The sequence below is a fragment of the Pelodiscus sinensis genome, chromosome 3, assembly GCF_049634645.1.
Source record: "Pelodiscus sinensis isolate JC-2024 chromosome 3, ASM4963464v1, whole genome shotgun sequence".
NCBI classification, from domain to species: domain Eukaryota; kingdom Metazoa; phylum Chordata; order Testudines; family Trionychidae; genus Pelodiscus; species Pelodiscus sinensis.
The window spans coordinates 155761843-155782063 of record NC_134713.1 but is presented as its reverse complement, the minus strand read 5'-3'; the positions used below and the strand labels follow the sequence as shown (position 1 = coordinate 155782063).

At 45.2% G+C, this 20221-nt stretch overlaps 1 protein-coding gene across 2 annotated transcripts in view; it reads right to left on the bottom strand.

The window, feature by feature from the left end:
* Positions 1 to 20221, bottom strand: part of CNIH3 (cornichon family AMPA receptor auxiliary protein 3) — a 106522-nt gene that overhangs the window by 15935 nt on the left and 70366 nt on the right. The gene's annotated exons all lie outside the window — the stretch shown is intronic.

The window sequence follows — 20221 nt, the reverse complement described above, 5'->3', positions numbered from 1 at the left end:
ACCTGGAGGAACCATCCTAGGGTCTAGGCCAATAGCCAATTATCTGAATGTAGACTTTCAACTTTAGTGGCCACTGTACTGGGCTCCTGAAAGAAAAAGGTTGGTTCAAAATCCAAGCCCATGCAATCCTTCCCATCTCTGCTGAGACAGCCAATTATGGTGGTCATTTTTTGATACGGGTGACCTGTTCTTTAGGATTAGGCTGAGAGTGCTAAAGAACCACACACACAGCAGCTGTCCAAAGATACAGGAAACCCCCAACTTACAACCCCACACATTTACAACCATTTTTTTCATGCAAGATAACTCCTAAAAAAACCTCAATTTATGTCCGCAGTTCACACTTATGACAGTGTACAACGCAGACTTCACGCATCATCCCAACACAGGAAATGTATAAAGTCAGTCAGACTCACCAGTCTGCTTGAACTGCACACATCTCCACCACATCTGTCTTCACTTTTTAGTTATTTTTGTGCATTATTTGAACTATTTAGTTTACTTTTCCTCCATTTCCGTAGTGAATTTTGGTATTTTTAGGGTATGAAATGGATTTCCAGGAACGGAACCACCATTTATAACATTGCGCCTATGGGAAATAAGGGTTCAACTTATGATGGCTCGACTTACCAACGGTTCTCCAGGAACCAATTAGGTCGTTAATGTGGGGGTCACCTGTAATCACATTAGGGTACAACTGATTTGCTGCTAATCTAAACTAGCGACCTCGGGAAGGAAGCCTCCTTATTCCATCGCTAATTGGTCTTGAATAATCTAGTCCCTGAGTCAGTCTCAAATCTCTGTGACTCTTATATAGACAATACAATATGCAATTCTAGGAAAATTCCAGGTGCCAAGATGATAGAGTTATGGACAGTAGCTGTGCAACAACCTAACAGCTACATTCTGCATTCAGGCACAGATATGCAGCCCCACAGAGTGGCAGGTAAAATCTAAAACAGCGGTGGACAAATACCAGCCCGCAGGCGGATCTGGTATGCCAGGGCTAACTCTTGGTAGGCCACTGCTGCTTTATTTACCTGTGCGTCTGCAGGTGTGGGTAACTGCAGCACCCATTGGCTGGGGTACTAAAGTGGAGTGGTGGAATTTGTCTGCATTCATGACAATGGACGGAGGGAGGGGAAGAGGAATCCATGGTTTTCAGCACCAAGAGTTTATTTAATTTTGCTTTACAGTCCATCTTACTAGCGCTCACTCATTGTGAGCATGGGTTTATTGAGAAAGCTCAGCTGCCAGATTAAAACCTTTGAGAGAACAACAACAAGTGATTACCCTATTTAACAGCTATTAAATTGTGCTAATTGCAAGCTACAGACTGAGCTGGAAGAATTCAATGCAAACTAATGCAAGAAAATGAACTGGATTATTCAGAAAAATAGAAGCACTTGAAGTGTGCATGTTGACCTGTAATGGGCACACATCTGGAATTGCTTGCTCACTCTGTCACGGGCATCAAGATACTAGATGAATTGTGTATAAACACACCACACTGTACACACACATTACATTTTAGCATTTGCAACAGTATCAAATATTTTATTCAAGTGCAAATTCCTCTCCTCAGACACTCACATCTGTCAGTGTCTCTCCTACTCACTGTAAATGAGCTAAGAGGCACAGCTTCTACCACTTTAGTTAGGAGGCTGCTTCATAGCCTAATAAGATCTCATCATTAGGAGCACGTTCCTGCTCTTCAGTCTGAATTTTCATTTGCTTCATTTCATTCCATTTCCCCTCTGTTAAACCCCAAGCCTGTTGTATCTCCAAAGCTCTACCCTCTGGCATTTAATAAGCATCTCTCAGAAACTCAGTGGCATAGTAAGCCCTGCTATGACACAAGACTGTATCTCAATATGCTGTTTATTTCACACAATGTGCATTTGAGAAAAGCCTAGGATGTTATTAAAATCAAGAACAAAACCTTTTATGTAATTCAGAACTATTTTTCCTCAAGGATCTAGACATATATTATCGTATTTGTGATAATAAACAGGCATATATGGTTATCAGCTAAAATGTGGCATGGAAAATTGATCTTTTGGCTCCCAAAAGAACAACCCTCATCTGGCGAACTCCAGTATCGAGTACAGAACCTACCTATACATATGGGAAGTCTTACAGTTTATCCAGTAGAGAGCAATGATGCATGCATACATGAATTGCAAACTAGTCTATATTATGATATATGTGCAGAATTCATATACATAAGTAAATTATGACAGATAACATTTTCTCACTCCAATGTCTCTAGCTGTAGCTAGTAATGAGGACAAGAAGCATAAGGCTATGCTTCAAGAAACTCTCTGTGCTGTCACATAGAGGCATCTGAGTTAATACATTGCAAGGGGAATTTCATTTCTGGATCATATGGAAACACAGGACATTGCACAACACAAATATTAGGCAATGGAATGAAGGATACTAAAAACATAACAGATCTTCTTATAGGCTGTGTCTACACTGCACCCCTTTTCCGGAAAAGGGATGCAGATGAGACAAGTCGGAATTGCAAATGAAGCGGGGGATTTAATATCCGCCGCTTCATTTGTATAAACATGGCTGCCGCTTTTTTCCAGCTCGGGGCTTTGCCGGAGAAAAGCGCCAGTCTAGATGGGATCTTTCGGAAAATAAAGCCTTTTCCGAAAGATCCCTTATTCCTGATTTTAAGAGGAATAAGGGATCTTTCGGAAAAGGCTTTATTTTCCGAAAGATCCCGTCTAGACTGGCGCTTTTCTCCGGCAAAGCCCCGAGCCAGAAAAAAGCGACAGCCATGTTTATACAAATGAAGCAGGGGATATTTAAATCCCCCGCTTCATTTGCAATTCCGACTTGTCTCATCTGCATCCCTTTTCCGGAAAAGGGGTGCAGCGTAGACACAGCCGTAATGTATTCTGGCTCCATATGTAACAAAGTACCAGATCTAGTATTTAGAACTGACTGTTGTTGGGCAAGTCTTTTAATTTCTCTTTGCCTCAGTTTTCCCATCTATAAAATGGGGATAGTGTTTATGTGTCATTTATTTCAGTGGAACTGTTAGAGTAGTAAACTCCTTGAGGCAGGGACTGTATTGTTGTTAAGTGTTAATACAATGCCACACAATGTAGCCCTAGTCTATGACTGGAGACTTTAGGCACTACCACAATACACATAATAAATAACAATATTCAGCATGAGTCATGTGGCAGAACTAGGCTGTTATAGGCTTAGTTCTCCCCACTGTTTACAATAATTTCTACTATTGAAGTCTGTTGAAAGTCTGTCAGGGAAGGCTACAGGAGTACATAAGTTTCAGAGGGGTAGCCATGTCAGTCAGTATCTGCAAAAACAATGAGGAGTCCAGATTTATTAAGGCATAATCTTTCATAAGTAATAACCATTTCATCAGATGAACTGGAGAGGAGTATATACGGGCAAGGCTGTATATGTAAGGACAACAAATGAAAGAGGATACTTGTGTAAATGAGAGTACATTGTTGCTACAAGCTCCTCTCCACCTGGACTATGTCTAGACTGGCATGATTTTCCGGAAATGCTTTTAACGGAAAAGTTTTCCGTTAAAAGCTTTTTCGGAAAAGAGCGTCTAGATTGGCAGGACGATTTTCCGCAAAAGCATTTTTTGCGGAAAAGCCTCCGTGGCCAATCTAGACGCACTTTTCTGCAAAAAAGCCCTGATCGCCATTTTCGCAATCGGGGCTTTTTTGCGGAAAACAAATCTCTGCTGTCTACAGTGGCCCTTTTGCGCAAAAGTTTTTCAGAAAAAGACTTTTGCCCGAACGGAAGCAGCATAGTATTTCCGCAAAAGCACTGACAACATGAGATAGTCAGTGCTTTTGCGGAAATTCAAGCGTCCAGTATAGACAGCTGGCAAGTTTTTCCGGAAAAGCAGTTGCTTTTCCGGAAAAAGTGGCCAGTCTAGACACAGCCCTGGAGAGATAGTAGGGCACAAGGCCAGATCAAACAGTGGATGGCTCTAGGAACAGGTTTGACTGGGGTATCTGTGTTGCATGCTTACAAAGTCCATATTGAGCCCATGTCAGGATTTACAGCTGAGATTGGCAGCGAGAGTGACAAATAGTACCACATCCATTCATTAGGATTTGGGAAACCATCATCTCATTTCATAGACAAGTTCCTACTGATGAAGGACCTCCGGGATCAGTAAAACAAAGTTCAGACACCTGCAAAGAACTGGAAGGGCCTTCAGGCCACATCCCAGGGAAATGCCTGAGGTTATCAGTTTGATGAACATCAAGTAATGTGCTCACAAGAAAGGCACCAACATGCATCAAATGCAGTGAATCTGATGGAGCAAAAGCCCAATGGAGCAAAAGCCCAATGGAAACTTTAAGCAGGATCTGTAACAGCTTTCCACTACATTTAACAGGAAGAGATGTTAACTCAGTCCACTTTACCTATTTTACTTATTTCACACAGTTGCATAGAGCCTCTACTTTGAGGGATTAAAAGCCTGATCCTCACTCCACTTAAATTACCTTTGATCTCAATGGGAAGAAAATCTAAATTTTTTTTTTGATAATATGTAAACTTATTTTCTTGCCCAAAATAAAACGGATAGGCTAGGTTAGTGATTCAGAGTTTGTCAGTAATTTGTATACAGCTCATCAGAGAATGAGGTGTGTAATTATGTTTCTGAGAACTGTTTAGGAATCTGTTCTCAGGAGGCCATTAGAAGCAGCGTGGTTGCTAACATTTTTGTTGTAATTTTGTTCCTATATTGCTCTGTTATCACTGATATTTTGACACTGCATGGAGACATATTTAAAAGGCTCCACTGTGACTTGCTGTATGATGAGTATGAAAGGAAGCAGACACTAAAGCCATAGTTTGAAGGACCTACAGACATTAGCAGTGGAGTGATTAATATTATCTTGAATTAGAAATGAAGAACACGTGAAGAGGTAAAGCTTTTCACAGTGCCAGATGACAAAAGAGAAAACAAGTGGCTCTAGATCTGGATGCTCATCCAAATTATATTGTGGCGACGCGTCGGGGTTCCCCCACCTCCTGCACCTCAGTTGTGGCACGAACAGACTCCACCAGCCAGTAGAATAGAGGGAGTTTATTGCTTTTCCAGGATACAGCACAGCATAGATGTAATCTGGTTACAAGGCTAGGCCTGTGATGCCTCCGCCCCCCTTGAGATGGGGGAGACTGAGCCCTTAAATCCCAGCCCCCTTGCTCAGCTTGCTCCCTCCATGATTCCAGGCAGAAACTGCCCAACTTCCAGCCTTGTCCCCCAGCCAGGGGCTGCATCCCGCCTTCCTTCCTTTGTTCCTCTCCCTGGGAGGTAACTGGTCAAACAGGTTACCTCCCTGTCCCATCAGCTATTCTGCTGGGCCGTGGTACGGACAGCAGCCAGTGGGGGTAACCCACAGCCCAAGCCTAGCAATCAGCAAGGTACCAACACTACATCACATCTATGAATTGCACATTTGAGCCAGACACTGACGACTCCCTTCAAGTCACAACAGAGGCATGAAGTAAGTATGCAGATGACAAGTTGAGGCACTGATGGGACATGGTAGAGCAGGGATGTGCAGCAGTGCTTAAACTTGTGCCAAAAATTGCCAGGGCTGAGCAGTTGTTAAAGAAAAAAAATTGCTTGAACCTAGGCACCACTTTCATTATAAATGAAGTGCTGGTGTGTAGGTCACTGGCGCTACAGCTACACTGCTAGGTTTTTTCGGAAGAAGATATGCAAATACGAGCATATGATTTGCGTAGCTTCTTCCAATTCTTTTTGCAGAAGAGGTTTTGCTGCTATTTGGCCCCGTCTTGGAAAAAAACCCTCTTTTGCAAAACCCTGTAAGCCTCAATTTTTGAGGAATATAACATTTACTTTATTATACCTATAAAGCATGAGTATAAAATAGGTGTTTATTAATAAAATAATTGTTAACCTCCATCCTTCCAAAAAGGGACAAATTATGTGATCTTAACTGATTATCTTCCCAACCTGGTATCTGCTGCCCTGCCCTTCTACCTGGAGATGCCTCCCATCTGGATGGGGATGGAATTACAGGTCTCAGACTCTATTAAGATCTGTATTTTGTTTAGCACCTTTATTCTTGCAACATACATTTAAAGAACAAGGATGAAGAAAAGCCAAACAGAATTGTTTAATAGGTGATCTTTACAGAACATGCCATATTGGCCATCTTGCCATGTTAACAATACACACCTGTCCCTGGATCCATACAAGACATGAAAGAATTTCATCTCTCCCAGCTCATAAGCAGAAAACATGATTTTATGGTTAAGACCCAGGCGATTTGGATTATATTCCTGTGTCAGCAACTAGTTTCCTGTGTGATCATAAGCAAACTACTAAACTTCTCTATGCCTCAACTTCCCCAACTGCAAAATAGAGTTACTTCTCTCCTACTCAAAATCTATTGTGAATCTGAAATCATTAGTGTCTATAAAATGCATTTGATTCTAAGAGGGAAAGTGTTTTCAAAGCACCTAGCTTTTAAAATATCTGCATCATGATCACTGCTGCCTCCACAATGACTTGGGGCTCACTTATGAGCTGCCTAATGTGTCTGTGAAGAGGACCAAGGAAACATGAGTCATCTCTCCTTCTCTCCCCCTCCAACCTGCACTGATCTGTGTGCCTGGTGAGAGCAGCAGTTGTGGGATTGCCACTCCTCTCCTGCACAAGTGGACAGGGAATGGGCCAAACTTTGGCTTCCTTTCCATTCCCAACCCCAGCATGCCAGACAGCACAGCTGAACCAGAGTGGAGGGGCAAGTAAGTCAGTCTAGGTATACAACTGGTACAGCTTCCTCCCAGAAGCAAGGGGGAAACTGAAGCAGAATTGTGACTGAGTCTCACAGTTGTGGGCTGCTCCTTATTAAGGTTTGTGGTAATTACCATGGGTGGCAGGTGAAGTCCTGCTTTGGGGAGGCTAGCCACAGTGCCGCCCTTTCCACCCACTCCCCCTTTGGCCAGATTTCCAAGATCCTCTGCTCTGCTGTCCCCACAGCCAGAGCCCCAAGACCCCCATAACCTAGCCTTTTGTGATCTCTCTCTTCCTTGTACACCTATGCAGGCACAAGCAGGATGTAGCTTTTCATTATATTTTGTTAAGCACTCAGATGCCCTAAGGTAACAATGCCTAAAAATAAAAATCATTATTTTCTAAAACCTTTAGAAAATGCAGAACTCAGCAACTTGCAACATTTCACTGAAAATGGTTTGATTTGTGCTGGCAAGGTGCATGCATAAATCAATTTCAGTGATGAATGTATTGCCTGCAAAAAAGGGCTGGGCTTTCTCTGTGTATCTATGTGCTATATGTTCTTTCTGCACTTTTAAACTCTATCCCGTCTGAGGGTCACTTTCCCAGATAAGGAGAGGCACATCCTACCCATTCGTTTAAAGTTCTGGTGATCACTTGACTATTTTAACTTGAGCTCACAACAGATAATAGACCACTTATCCATTTGATTTGACCTACAATATATGACAAAATACAATTTTACAAAACTGGCCTATTTATTTCTTCCTTCGTTTCAGTCAAGCAATGACTTCTGTCCAATGGACAGGAAAAAAAGAAAAAATATTTTTCATGTATTGAAGCTAACTGTTATTTAAAAACTTTAGAGTTAGTCTCAAAAGTACCTTCCTTCAAAGCCTCTGACACTTCCGCTTCAAACAGATTAATCATTTAGGGTGTGTCTAGACTACAGGGTTTTGTCGACAAAAGTGGACTTTTGTCGACAAAACTATACCTGCGTCTACACTACCGCCGAACGCGGCAGTTTTGTCAACGGCGGTAAACCTCATTCTATGAGGAATAACACCTTTTTTCGACAAGGTTATGTTGAAAAAAGGCACTATTGCATCCACACTGTGCTTTTTCAAGAGAGAGCATCTAGACTCTGTCAAAAAAGCAGCTTGCTTTGTCGACAGAACTGGCTGTAGTCTAGACGCTCTTTTTCGACTGAGGGTTTTGTCGACAAAAGCCTGTAGTTTAGACATACCCTTAGATTTAGGGGTTTTTTTCTGTCTTACCTGAAATAAATGTTACAATGAGGCAGATTTTTTTGTTCCCATTGTCTTTATAAAAATGCTTCAAAACACAAGTGAACTGGTTGCAGTTAACTCAGACACAGGGATACCATTTACAGAGGCAGAGAAGGATATTCCTGGATGGCATCAGTGTCCCACTGTCATGTTATTTGACGTTAAAGTGAGCAGCCAGATCACTGCTGAGCCCACGGAGGGGGAGTGTTTGCCCCAAATTCAGTACAAAGTGGGCCATGCGAGGTGTCAAATGAAAGCTTATGCTCTACAGATTCTATATACATTACCCACATATTTGTATGATGTTTATATGGGGAGCTGTGAATATGGACTCTGTGCTGGTACTGTGAATGTTCTCTGCCTGAGATCGAGCAATAGGCCTGGACGGCCTGTCATGAGGAAGGAATGTCCAGTGAATCGCTATGCTAATTAGCACAGCTCCAGGAACAATGGCTCTCAGGGTGGCCAATACACACCAGGAGTCTGGAAACCTGAAAACCAGCCAGGGCATAATGGCTGCTGGCATGTGAAACACAGACAGATCACTTAACCATGTGACCCACTCCAGCTTGGGAGACACCAGGAATGAATATAAAATGCTATGAGGTGGTCTCCATCTTGTCTTCAACCTTGCTACTGGTCCCAGATGCAGCCTTGCTATGACAGAGAGCCGGGAAGGATTGCTGACCCATCCTGACATAGGATGTACACACAAGATTTTTAAACTAGCAGTTTGTAACATCTCTGCTAAGAGCCTACATCAAGAACTTAGTGACTGATATATGTAATGTATTTGCCTTAACAACCTTACTCTCAACCTTTTCTTTCTTTTATTAATAAACCTTTAGATTTTAGATTCTAAAGGACTGGCCTAGCATGCTCTTGTGGGTAAGATCCAAAATATAAACTGACCAGGAACTGTGGCTGGTTCTTTGGGACTGGGAGGATCTGTTTGGGGTTGATGAGATTGGATTCTATAACCCCACACCTGTGTGTAGGCCCGGGGCCGATTGTGGCACAAGGAGAGCTGGAGTGTCTGAGGGATTTTGCTCGTGAGGCTTCCTGCTGGCCAGATTGGCAGCTGAAGCACTCTGGGTGACTGGTTTGTGGCCTATTTGGGAAAGGGCTCCAGTCAAGGGCTGTAAGTTAGCCCTGGTTTTGAGCAATTTACCCTAAGCAGATGCCCTCGGCGGTGCTCAGACCCGTCCAGGTCCGTCACACCCACACTATGTAAATTACCAGTCCTGTGATGGGGCAAGACCTTCCTTGTAAGTGGGGTGGGGCAATTATGAGAGAATAGGCTTCACCTGTGGGACATGTACAGGAGTGGGAAAGCTAAAATCCTCCTCTGCCCTGAAGGTACCATGCAACTTCTCCTCTAAGTCCACCACCCACATTGTAGCCACAGTTATGGACCACTAGGGTGTTTCTGGCAGATGGACCTATCTAGTTATCCAGACATATGTTGGGAAACTAACACAGTGGGGCACAGGCTATCCAATAAGTTTCTGGACTGCATTGGAGACAACTTTCTGTTTCAGAAGGTTGAAAAAGCTACCAGAGGAGAAGCTGTTCTGGATTTGATTTTAACAAATAGGGAGGAACTAGTTGAGAACTTGAAAGTGGAAGACAGTATAGGGGACAGTGATCATGAAATAATAGAGTTCATGATCTTAAGGAAAGGTAGAAGGGAGACCAGCACAATTGAGGTAATGGATTTCAGGAAGGCAGATTTTGATAAGCTCAGAGAACTTGTAGGTAAGGTCCCATGGGAAGCAAGACTGAAGGGAAAAACAACTGAGGAGAGTTGGAAGTATTTCAAAGGGACGTTGTTAAGGGCCCAAAAGCAAACAATTCCGCTGTGTAGGAAAGATAGAAAATATGGCAAAAGACCAGCTTGGCTTAACAAGGAGATCTTGCATGATCTCAAAATAAAAAAGGAGTCATATAAAAAATGGAAACTAGGACAAATAACAAAGGATGAATATAGGCAAGCAACACGGGAATGCAGGGGCAAGATTAGAAAGGCAAAGGCACAAAATGAGATCAAACTAGCTACAGGCATAAAGGGAAACAAGAAGACCTTTTATAAATACATTAAAAGCAAGAGGAAGACCAAGGACAGGGTGGGTAGGTCCACTGCTTAGTGAGGAGGGAGAAGCAGTAACAGGAAACTTGGAAATGGCGGAGATGCTTAATGACTTCTTTGTTTCGGTATTCACCGAGAAGTCTGGAGGTGTGCCTAACGTAGTGAATACAAGCAGAGAGAGGGTAAGTTTAGAAGATAGGATACACAAAGAACAAGTTAAAAATCACTTAGGAAAGTTAGATGTCAGCAGGTCACCAGGTCCTGATGAAATGCATCCCAGGATACTCAAGGAGCTGATAGAGGAGGTATCTGAGCCTTTAGCTATGATCTCTGAAAAATCATGGAAGACAGGGGAGATTCCAGAAGACTGGAAAAGGGCAAATAAAAAAGGGGAATAAGAACAACCCAGGAAACTACAGACCGGTCAGTTTAACGTCTGTCCCAGGGAAGATAATGGAGCAGGTAATTAAGGAAATCATATGCAAACACTTGGAAGGTAATAAAGTGATAGGGAATAGCCAGCATGGGTTTGTGAAGAACAAGTCATGCCAAACTAATCTGATTAAGGGGGGACATGATAGCGGTTTTCAAATATCTAAAAGGGTGTCACAAGGAGGAAGGAGAAAATTTGTTCCTCTTGGTTTCTGAGGACAGGACAAGGAGTAATGGGCTTAAAGTGCAGCAAGGGAGGTTTAGATTGGACATTAGGAAAAAATTCCTAACTGTCAGGGTGGTCAAATATTGGAATCAATTGCCAAGGGAGGTGGTGGAATATCCCTCTCTGGAGATATTTAAGAACAGGTTAGATAGACATCTGTCAGGGATGGTGTAGACGGAGCTTGGTCCTGCCTTGAGGGCAGGGGGCTGGACTCGATGACCTCTCGAGGTCCCTTCCTGTCCTATAATTCTATGATTCTATGATTCTATGATTCTAGTTTACAGCACCTGGTTCTGTTGTTTTCCAGAGGAAGCTGCTATGTAGCACTGGAGGTTGGTTTCAGAGATGGTGGAATTCCGTCTATCTTGCCTCTCTGTCGATTGCCAACCATGGCACATTTACTGTGTCTTGGTGTTGGTGAAGCTGCAATAGAGGGGGTGTGGTTTCCTCTATTGTGCACTGATGATCAGAGTAAAGTTGTGCTATGACAAATATTACTTCACTCTAAATAAGAGTGTTTGGACTAGGCAGACCAAGTTTTTCCAATTGAAAAGTCAAGACGTGCTGAAGTGGCTTGAAGACACTCCAGTGATGTTAGGCATCAAGGAGATGGGCACAGGCAGGTGACAGAAAAAGATTCCTACTTTTTCTCTACACCAATCTCTTTCCTGCTCCTTCCTTGCCACCTAGTGGATTTCACTTTACATGCTGAAGAGGGAGAAAGCCCCTTGGAAAATCTGGAGAGAAGACCAGGTATCAAAATGTGATAGACTTGAATGGGGACACACCATCGGATTGCATATGCATTCACCGCACCTGCTGTCAGTTTCACCAGCTCAATTGGTCAGAGCTTCTTTTGAAGGGAAGAGTCTTCAGAGAGTTTGCAAAAATGTGAACCAACACACAGAGTGAAATCCTGGCCCCATTTAAGTCAATGGGGAGCAGAATTTCAAACTATTTAAGCTGCCAGAGAGATTTGAGGGGGTCCAAACTGTTGTTGGGGTCTATGGTAGTTGCAACATTGGATCCCAATTCCCCGATAGAGAGATGCTAGACAAGGATGTTCCCTGGGAATGTTCCTGAATTGCTAGTCTAAGAAACGGGCTATGTCTAGACTGCAGGCTTCTTTCGAAAGAGGCTCTTTCGAAAGCATCTTTCGAAAGAGCCTCTTTCGAAAGATCGTGTCTAGACTGCAGGCGGATCTTTCGAAAGAAAAATCCGCTTTTTCGAAAGAGAGCACCCAGCGAGTCTGGATGCTCTCTTTTGAAGACGGCCTCTTTACATTGAAGAACGCCTTCTTTCGAAAGAGGAACTTTCGAAAGAAGGCGTTCTTCCTCGTGAAATGAGGTTTACCGCCATCGAAAGAAAAGCTGCGTTCTTTCGAAATAATTTTGAAAGAACGCGGCTTGAGTCTGGACGCAGGGGAAGTTTTTTCGGGAAAAGGCTACTTTTCCCGAAAAAAACCCTGAGTCTGGACACGGCGACAGTGTCTAGACATTATTCAGGGGGTTAAAAGCCACAGTACCCAATACAACAACCTGGTTTCTGACCACAAAGAGTTGCTCAGCCAGAGCTGAAACACTTTATTAGAGAATAAAGGATGAGACCTTCATGGAGAATGCACAGATTGTTGGTGACAAGATGTGAACTGAACTGATCAGAGACCTGATCCAGTATGGCAATTCTTATGTTAATATCTGCCTCAGTTTTCCATCTACAAAGTGGGGACAATGGTGCCGCCCTAGCTCACAAAGATGTTGTAAGAAAAAAATGCATTAAAGACTGAACTGCAGAGATACTATAGTAATGAGACCACATAAATACCTAAAAAGAAATAGAAAGATACTCCTTGTTCCTCATCTCCCATGTCTCCCTCTTCTGCAGTGGAGTTAAGTAGCAAAGACAAACCGCCGATATAAAATGGGAGGATGCACTTTCTCTCTGTTTTATCAGTTAGAGCTCTTCCTTTACACTCATCCCTTTCTTTTTTCAATCAATGCATCCTTATGTCTTTTTCACTTCTCCCATTCCAATGCTGTTCAGTACAACGCAAATGCAGTATACAGGCTAAGAAAGAGTTGACAAGAACTGCTGCAGTTTCAATTAATTTTAGTTTGACGGACTTGTTTACATTATTTGGTATTCAGAAAAAAAATATGTAAAGACCAGCTTCCAAAAAGTCTATGAACTTACTTTAGTCATTAGGTGCGCCATCCCCTAAACCTGCCACTAGTAGTCAGTGACAGCTGTAAGAGCTATATAGCTAAGAGATGGAGGGTTTGTCTGCATGGCAAATTACTGCACAGCAAGCCGAGGGATGATGGTATGGTGCCCCAGCTTGCTGTGTAGAACTTACTGTGTGGACACTGTTACAGCACAGGAAAGATTCTGCATACAGTCTTAGCGTATTGGTGCTTGAAAGCACCGTACATTAAGTCGTATTCTGGGACTTGCACTGTGCTAAAACAAAAAAAAAAGCAGTCATGTAGCATTTTAAAGACTAACAAGATGGTTTATTAGGTGGTGAGCTTTCGTGGGGCAGATCCACTTCTTCAGATCTTTAAATCTGCCCCACGAAAGCTCACCACCTAATAAACCATCTTGTTAGTCTTTAAAGTGCTATATGACTGCTTTTTTCATTTTACCAAGATCAGACTAACACAGCTACCTCTCTTGCACTGTGCTGTAAATCTATCCACACAATGAGTTATTGCATGGCAAGCTGGTGCAGTGCTCTTTCACACCCTGGCTTGCTGTGCAGAGATGAGTAAAGGGCATAGTTACAATCTGAAATACAAAGAAAGAGCACATAATCATGCCAGTGTCAAACTATAAATATAAAGAGTCAAAAATCAGACCTCTTGGAAGCTAATTCAGGTCCACTGACTTCAACTCAGCTACAACAGCTTATGCCAATTCTAGATTTGGCCCATATGTATGGGAAGTGGTTCTGGAACAAGTTTTCCCATTGCTCATGAATTTGATTAATCTTAATTCCCAAGTGTGGAAACTGTCCCTCTCTCAATATTGACCCACAGCAAAACAATCCTCTCTGAAAACAATCCTCTCACTGCCCATGAACTACAGGACAGGTTTGGATCTGGATCATACCCTAGATCAACCTTGAATTTACACTATGGAGTATACCAATATTGCGGCTTCCACTCCGAAAGATTTGGCCAGAAATATGGATTACACAAAGAGCACTATAATGAAAATGGAGTTTATGTAGATGCATAAACCTGCAGAGTCCAAAATACTTTCCAGATATCTCAGGGAGATAATGCTCCCTCCAGAGGTAGGAAACCTCTTTTCCCAAGTTGTGCAAATTGGTGACAGGCCTGCTGTTTATGTAAACTGCAAATTATACCATTTATTCTCTGAATAACAAGAGCTTCTCTACAGAAACAGTCTAAAAATAAATTAGGCATAAGACATCATTTCCGTGAACTACCTCCAACTTTTCTACAAACATATTTTTAACCTACTTGAAATCCTATATTCAATGGTGTATGAATAACAAAGTTATACCCCATTATAAGTATTTTTAAAATTGTATTAGAACTATCCTTGAGGCCTAGAGAAATACTGGTTTTACGGTGTAAGTAAAGAGACTGGATTGCCAGCCCTGGAGACAGAAATGCTTTTTTGACAGAACATGCAGAGTATGCATAGTGGAACCGCAAGCTTCTTGACACTGCCCTGTTGATCTGCTGAACAGCTGACCAATACTGCTAGGGGCAAGAGGATACTGTACTTTCTGTGCCTACATTCAGACCTTAGAGTCTGCTGATTCAGTCCACAAAAGGACTAATGGTGGTGGTGGTGGTTTTGTGGAATCCTGATCACTAAAACTTGGATGAGATCTCTCACACATTCATAGTCCAGGGGGGTTGTTTAGCACACATCATCAAAGTATCTAAACACTGAAAACCACCACGTAATTTCACACCCACGAGCCATCAATCAGACTGTAATAATTTTAAGTCAGTAGAATGCTAGGTTGGAATTAAATGGGTGTACTGAAGATGAGAAGCTCCATACTCCATTATCCTATCCCTGAGTTATTAAATCCCCAAAAAGAAGCAAACATTTGTAGTTGGGCTTTATAAACTAAAAAGGATGCAGCTTTCTGCATGGTAACAGAAAGCTGATATAATCATAAGGCACATAAATGGAAAGTTCTTGCCCCAAATTTTTCCATGATTTAAGAAAAATCAGTAAACTGAAAGCTCAAAATTGCTGAGAAAATAAAAAGAAAGCATCTCAGAGAGATCTGGCAGGCTATCATTAAGAAATTTACAAAAGCACAAATGTTTTAAAAATCAGTTTAGAATTATACTGGTGATCAATGATGAAATTTCCAATCATGGACAATCATGATCTAATTACCAAGTACCATAGCAGCTCAGGATACAGCATTCTCCAGAAACAGTCTTTTTACAGCACACATAGACAGCCCTTGGGTATGTCTAGACTGCACCCCTCTGCCGGCAGAGGGATGCAGATTAGGCAGGTCAAAATTGCTAACGAAGCGGATATTTAAATATCCTGCGCTTCATTAGCATAAAAATGGCCATCGCTTTTTTTTTAGCATGGAACTTTGTCAGAGAAAAGCGACAGTCTAGAGGCTGATCTTTCGCTAAAGAAAGCCTTTTCCGATAGATCCTGTATACCTCAAGCTAAATTAGACCCCATCATTTTGTATGTAAGGTTGGGATTATTTTTTCCAATGGGCATTACTTTACACTTATCAACATTAAATTTCATTTGCCGTTTTGTTGCCCAATCAGTTTCATCTGGCTCTACTTGGGTGCCTATATTCATTTTTTAGATAACACAGTTATCCACAAATCTCCTGCTTAGCTGTACCTAATCCTGTAGGTGCTGAAACTCATCTGCTGCCTATGTTTCTGCCTCGGAGGACATGCACAGCTACCTCACCCTAAGAACCCAGATGGGTGTCACTTGCCTGGACTGGGACTGTTTCTCTGTCTAACTTGCTTTTGGGACCTGATCCAGTAGTTGTGCTTGGAGGCCACCAAACTCCACATAAGAAAGGAAGTCCCTTTTCTATACCCATAAGCCCAGTGGTTAGGGATGTGGGAGACACACAGTTCAAGTTCCTCTTCCCTCTGATGAGAATCAGGGTCTCCAACTTTCTTAGATTTCCCTGGAATCTCCAGGAACTAGAGGTGAATCTTTAATAAAAGATTGTATTATGTGATGAAACCTCCAAGAATATGTCTCATCAAGACTGACAGCCCTAATGAGAATGAATTTCAACACTGCTCTGCCACCTCTCAGGGGAGTGATCTTATCATTGGGCTGTATTGTTAGTCTGGCACTCTCTCTGGCTCCTTTATTTAATTCAAATGGAACAATTTCAATACAGAGAGTCCCACATCACATTATCCCAAAGTGCAGTGGTTAGAGCACTCACCCGAGAGCTCTGTTTAATCCTTTCTGTCCCTCAGGGCAGAGAAGAAACGAAGCTGAGGTATCACACATCCTGGGCAAATACCCAAACTAGTAAGCTACAGGCAGGGTCTCTTGTATGGCTGTTTTGTTTGGAGACAGGCAGCTTCCAAGCATGCCTGCCAGATCAGGCCTGCACGTGCAGCAGGCAGAAGAACACATAACGTTCCCTGCTCACTGATCACTAGCAGAGCTAGGTACCTGTGTTCATCTGGCCTTATGTGCCTACCCCCACACGTGGGGTAGAGCTTTGAATACACCACTCTTCCCAGCATCTCCCATTAGCTAGCTTAGGTGGGCACCTGCCTAGTGTGCTGGGTTGTGTGGATTGCATTTTAAAGGGCCTATCTCTGCCTGCCATTGCATTGGGAACTGTCAGGACTGTTCCCCACTCTAGCACTCTGAGTGCAGAAGGTGGGGTCCTGCAAAGGCCTTAAATACCTTGCCTCTAGATCTGCTTACAAAACCCCACAGAGTCACAGATACACTGGCTCTGAGAAATAAACAAAAAGCTGCCACCACCAAGTGAAATAAAAAAAAAAAAAAAAACCTTTCTTCTTGAACCAAGGAAGAAAGCACTTGGACTACTTCCAGAGAGGTACCCCCAAGCTCCATTATCACAAGAGAGCTTGAAAACAAAGAGAAAACAACTACAGTCTCTAGTGGCTGACCTCTTAGTCTGAGGCATGCACACAGATAGACCTCCTGTTTCTTTCCAGGACACCGGAATCAAATCATTACCGTAAAAAAGTGATTTTTATTAACAAAACAAACTATATACTTGATAAAGCATACTTGATTGCTAGGTGTTACAGAGTGTGATGGGCCGAGCTTGTCACCCGTGCTGGGTCCAGGCACGCTAACAGCTCGCGCCACAAGCAGGGAGCCGGGTGAGCGCCAGCTGTGCTGCCGCGCATACGCAGCTAGCCGGCGGCCGCTTTTAAGCACGGTACCGGCACACCTGGGGGCGGGCACACCCGAAGGGTGGAAAGCGAGGCAGAAGACACGGAGGGGCGGAGCAGGAGGCCGAAGAGGATGCCGCTGGATCACAGCAGATGGCTCACGGCGGTCGAGCCAAAGAGCATCTCCCTCCGTCCCCACGGCAGCAGGGGGCAAGCGGGAAGCAGTGGCAGGGAGCCCGAGCCCGGACCGGCAGGGCTCCAGGCCGCAAAGGCTCGGCAAAGAGATACCAGCCAGGAAGCAAGCAGAAGCCGCCTGAAGTCCGGAGAAACCCCATGACTGGAGGAGGTATCTAGCCCCCTTTCCCTAGCAGGGTGCCGGGCCGTGACGGCGACTAGCTCCGCGGAGCCAAAGGGGATCCCACGGCGCCGAAGCAGCCTATAAGGGAGGGGCCCGGACGGTGTGACCCTCTGACCCTGGGGAAGTGAAGACGCCCGGGAGTACGGGAGGTCCTAGACATCCCTCCATCACGCCCGGGGGGGTGGGAGATGATCCAACCGCGACAGGACTCTCGGACTGGAGGGAGCTAGACTTTGGGGGAACGGGGACTGGGAACTTGGCTGGCCCCAGGGCATAAGCAGGAGGGTTCTGGTCATACCGAGGCCACCCCAATATAGGAGAACCCTACTATGCCCTTTAGGCCTAGAGCAAACGGCCAGATGGTCGGGGAGGGCCCCTCCGTGAACTTAACGTGGGCCCGCCCTGCCCCACAGTCCTGCGGGGCTAAGAGGGAGCGTGGTGGTCGACCCTTGACAGATGGTGGAGAATGTAGGCACAGACCCACACCCCGGCAGAGGGGAGCATGAGTAATAGATAGTGATAAAGGAGAAATGGAGGCAAAACAGTTGTTAGAGTGGTTGGCGGAGCAGCAACGCCAAAACCATCAGCAACAGACTCAAATGCTGCAGCAATTAGCAACGCAGTAGCAAGAACAACAACGGCAAGGTAGTCAGAAAGTTAATGGAACACCACCAGGCCCAGCAGGACCGGTGGTTCCAGAAGTGGGTCGCCCGAGAAAACCTAGGAGGTCCCATGGCCACGGGCGGGCCGGAGGAGGAGACCGATTTCCCACAGCTGCCCATGAGGCTGGCCAAGATGGAGCCCGGGGATGACCCTGAAGCTTTTTTACTCATGTTCGAGCGCGTGGCCACGGCGGCCCGCTGGCCAGAGGAGCATTGGGCCACGCTGCTGGCCCCATAGCTCACTGGCCCGGCCCAGGCGGCTTATCGGGGGCTTCCAGACCGAGAAGCACTTAATTATTATAAAGTTAAGGAAGCCATTCTTGACCAGATGGGTATTAACCCCGAGACGTATCGCCAGCGGTTTAGGGTGGAACAATTCCCACCAGGGGCCCGCCCCAAAACCGTGGACCAGAAGCTGAGGAACCTGGGATGGCGGTGGCTTGAGCCAGACAAGCGCTCGGGGGCCCACGTAGCGGAGGTAATAGTACTAGAACAGTTCTTGAAAATCCTCCCTGTGAGGACGCAAAGATGGGTCCGGCACCACCGCCCCAAAGCCCTGGCAGACGCGGTAACCCTAATGGAAGACTATGTGGCCGTGGAGGGCCCTGGAGAAAAAGAGCCGGGGGGAGGGCAGCGAGGGACGGACCTGAAAGAGAGCCGAGGGCTCCGCAGCCCCGGGGTAGGGGCGAGCAGAGAAGCAGCTCCCCGTTTCGGCCCATACCTAGCCGGAGGGCCAGCTTAGGCCAAGGGTTGGCTCCCCCGCCCTGGGAATGGGGACGAACAAAGAGAGCAAAGGGGCGAAGAACAGAACCAGAAGGCTCCAACTCCCCCCCGGAACATTTGCTTTGAGTGTGGCCAGGAGGGCCATTTTAGAACAGATTGCCCCTTTATGGACTGTTCATATGGAGAGGTGCTGGCAGAAGGGCCGGGCGAAGACCCCCCGAGGCCCCGACGCATTACAGCCATGATTGTGCTCAATGGCGTAGAGGTTATTGCGCTGGTCGATTCGGCATGCAGCCAGACGCTGCTCCGGGCCAGTTTGGTTCCCAAGGCCCGGGTGGATGGGCCCCCGGTACAAATGCAGTATATTCATGGGGATGTTAGGTCCTACCCCACGACCAGGGTGCGGGTGCGGAACCAACAGGGAGAGAGTTACTGCCGAGTGGCCTTAGTTCCGGACCTAGTGTACCCCGCCATATTGGGGAGGGACTGGCCCGGTTCCGCCGGATACTGAAAGAGTGGAGCCAACCCGAGGAGCACAGCGTGAAAGAGGGGACAGCAAAGGAGGCCCCACAGGTCGGGGCCTAGGGCAAGGCAATAAGCAAGCCTGCCCCAGGGTTAGAAGAATTAGGAGGGAAAGATTTCTTACAGGAGCAGCGGGAGGATCCCACGCTCAGTCGGGCCTGGGAGCAAGCCCTCGGGCCACCGGAGGACCGGGCCCTTGATCCAAGGGGACCCCAAGGACCATATTTTGAGGTAGGAAATGACCTCCTGTATCGGGTAGTTGAGGGCATTGAAGGAGAGGGGCAGAGGAGGCAACTACTGGTACCCCGTAGCTATCGACAGAAGGTCTTAGATCTGGCGCACTCCAATCCGTGGGCCGGGCACTTAAGCCGGGAAAAAATGGAGCAGCGGATTACCCAGAGATTCTTTTGGCCAGGAATCTACCGGGAGGTTTGGGAGTTTTGTGAATCCTGCCCTGACTGTCAGCGCGCCAACCTACGGCCGGCCCCTAAGGTGCCTGTGGTGCCCATACCCGTTGTGGAGGTCCCTTTCTCATGCATAGGGCTAGATTTAGTCAGACCATTTGAGAGATCAAAGAGGGGTGCCCAGTATATTATGGTAGTGGTTGATTACGCCACCCGCTACCCAGAGACGGTACCACTAAAGAATACTTTAGCCTCCACGCTGGCTGAAAAGCTAGTCAAAATATTTTTGAGGGTAGGGATTCCTTCGGAAATTTTAACCGATCAGGGGACCAACCTGACCTCGAATTTGATG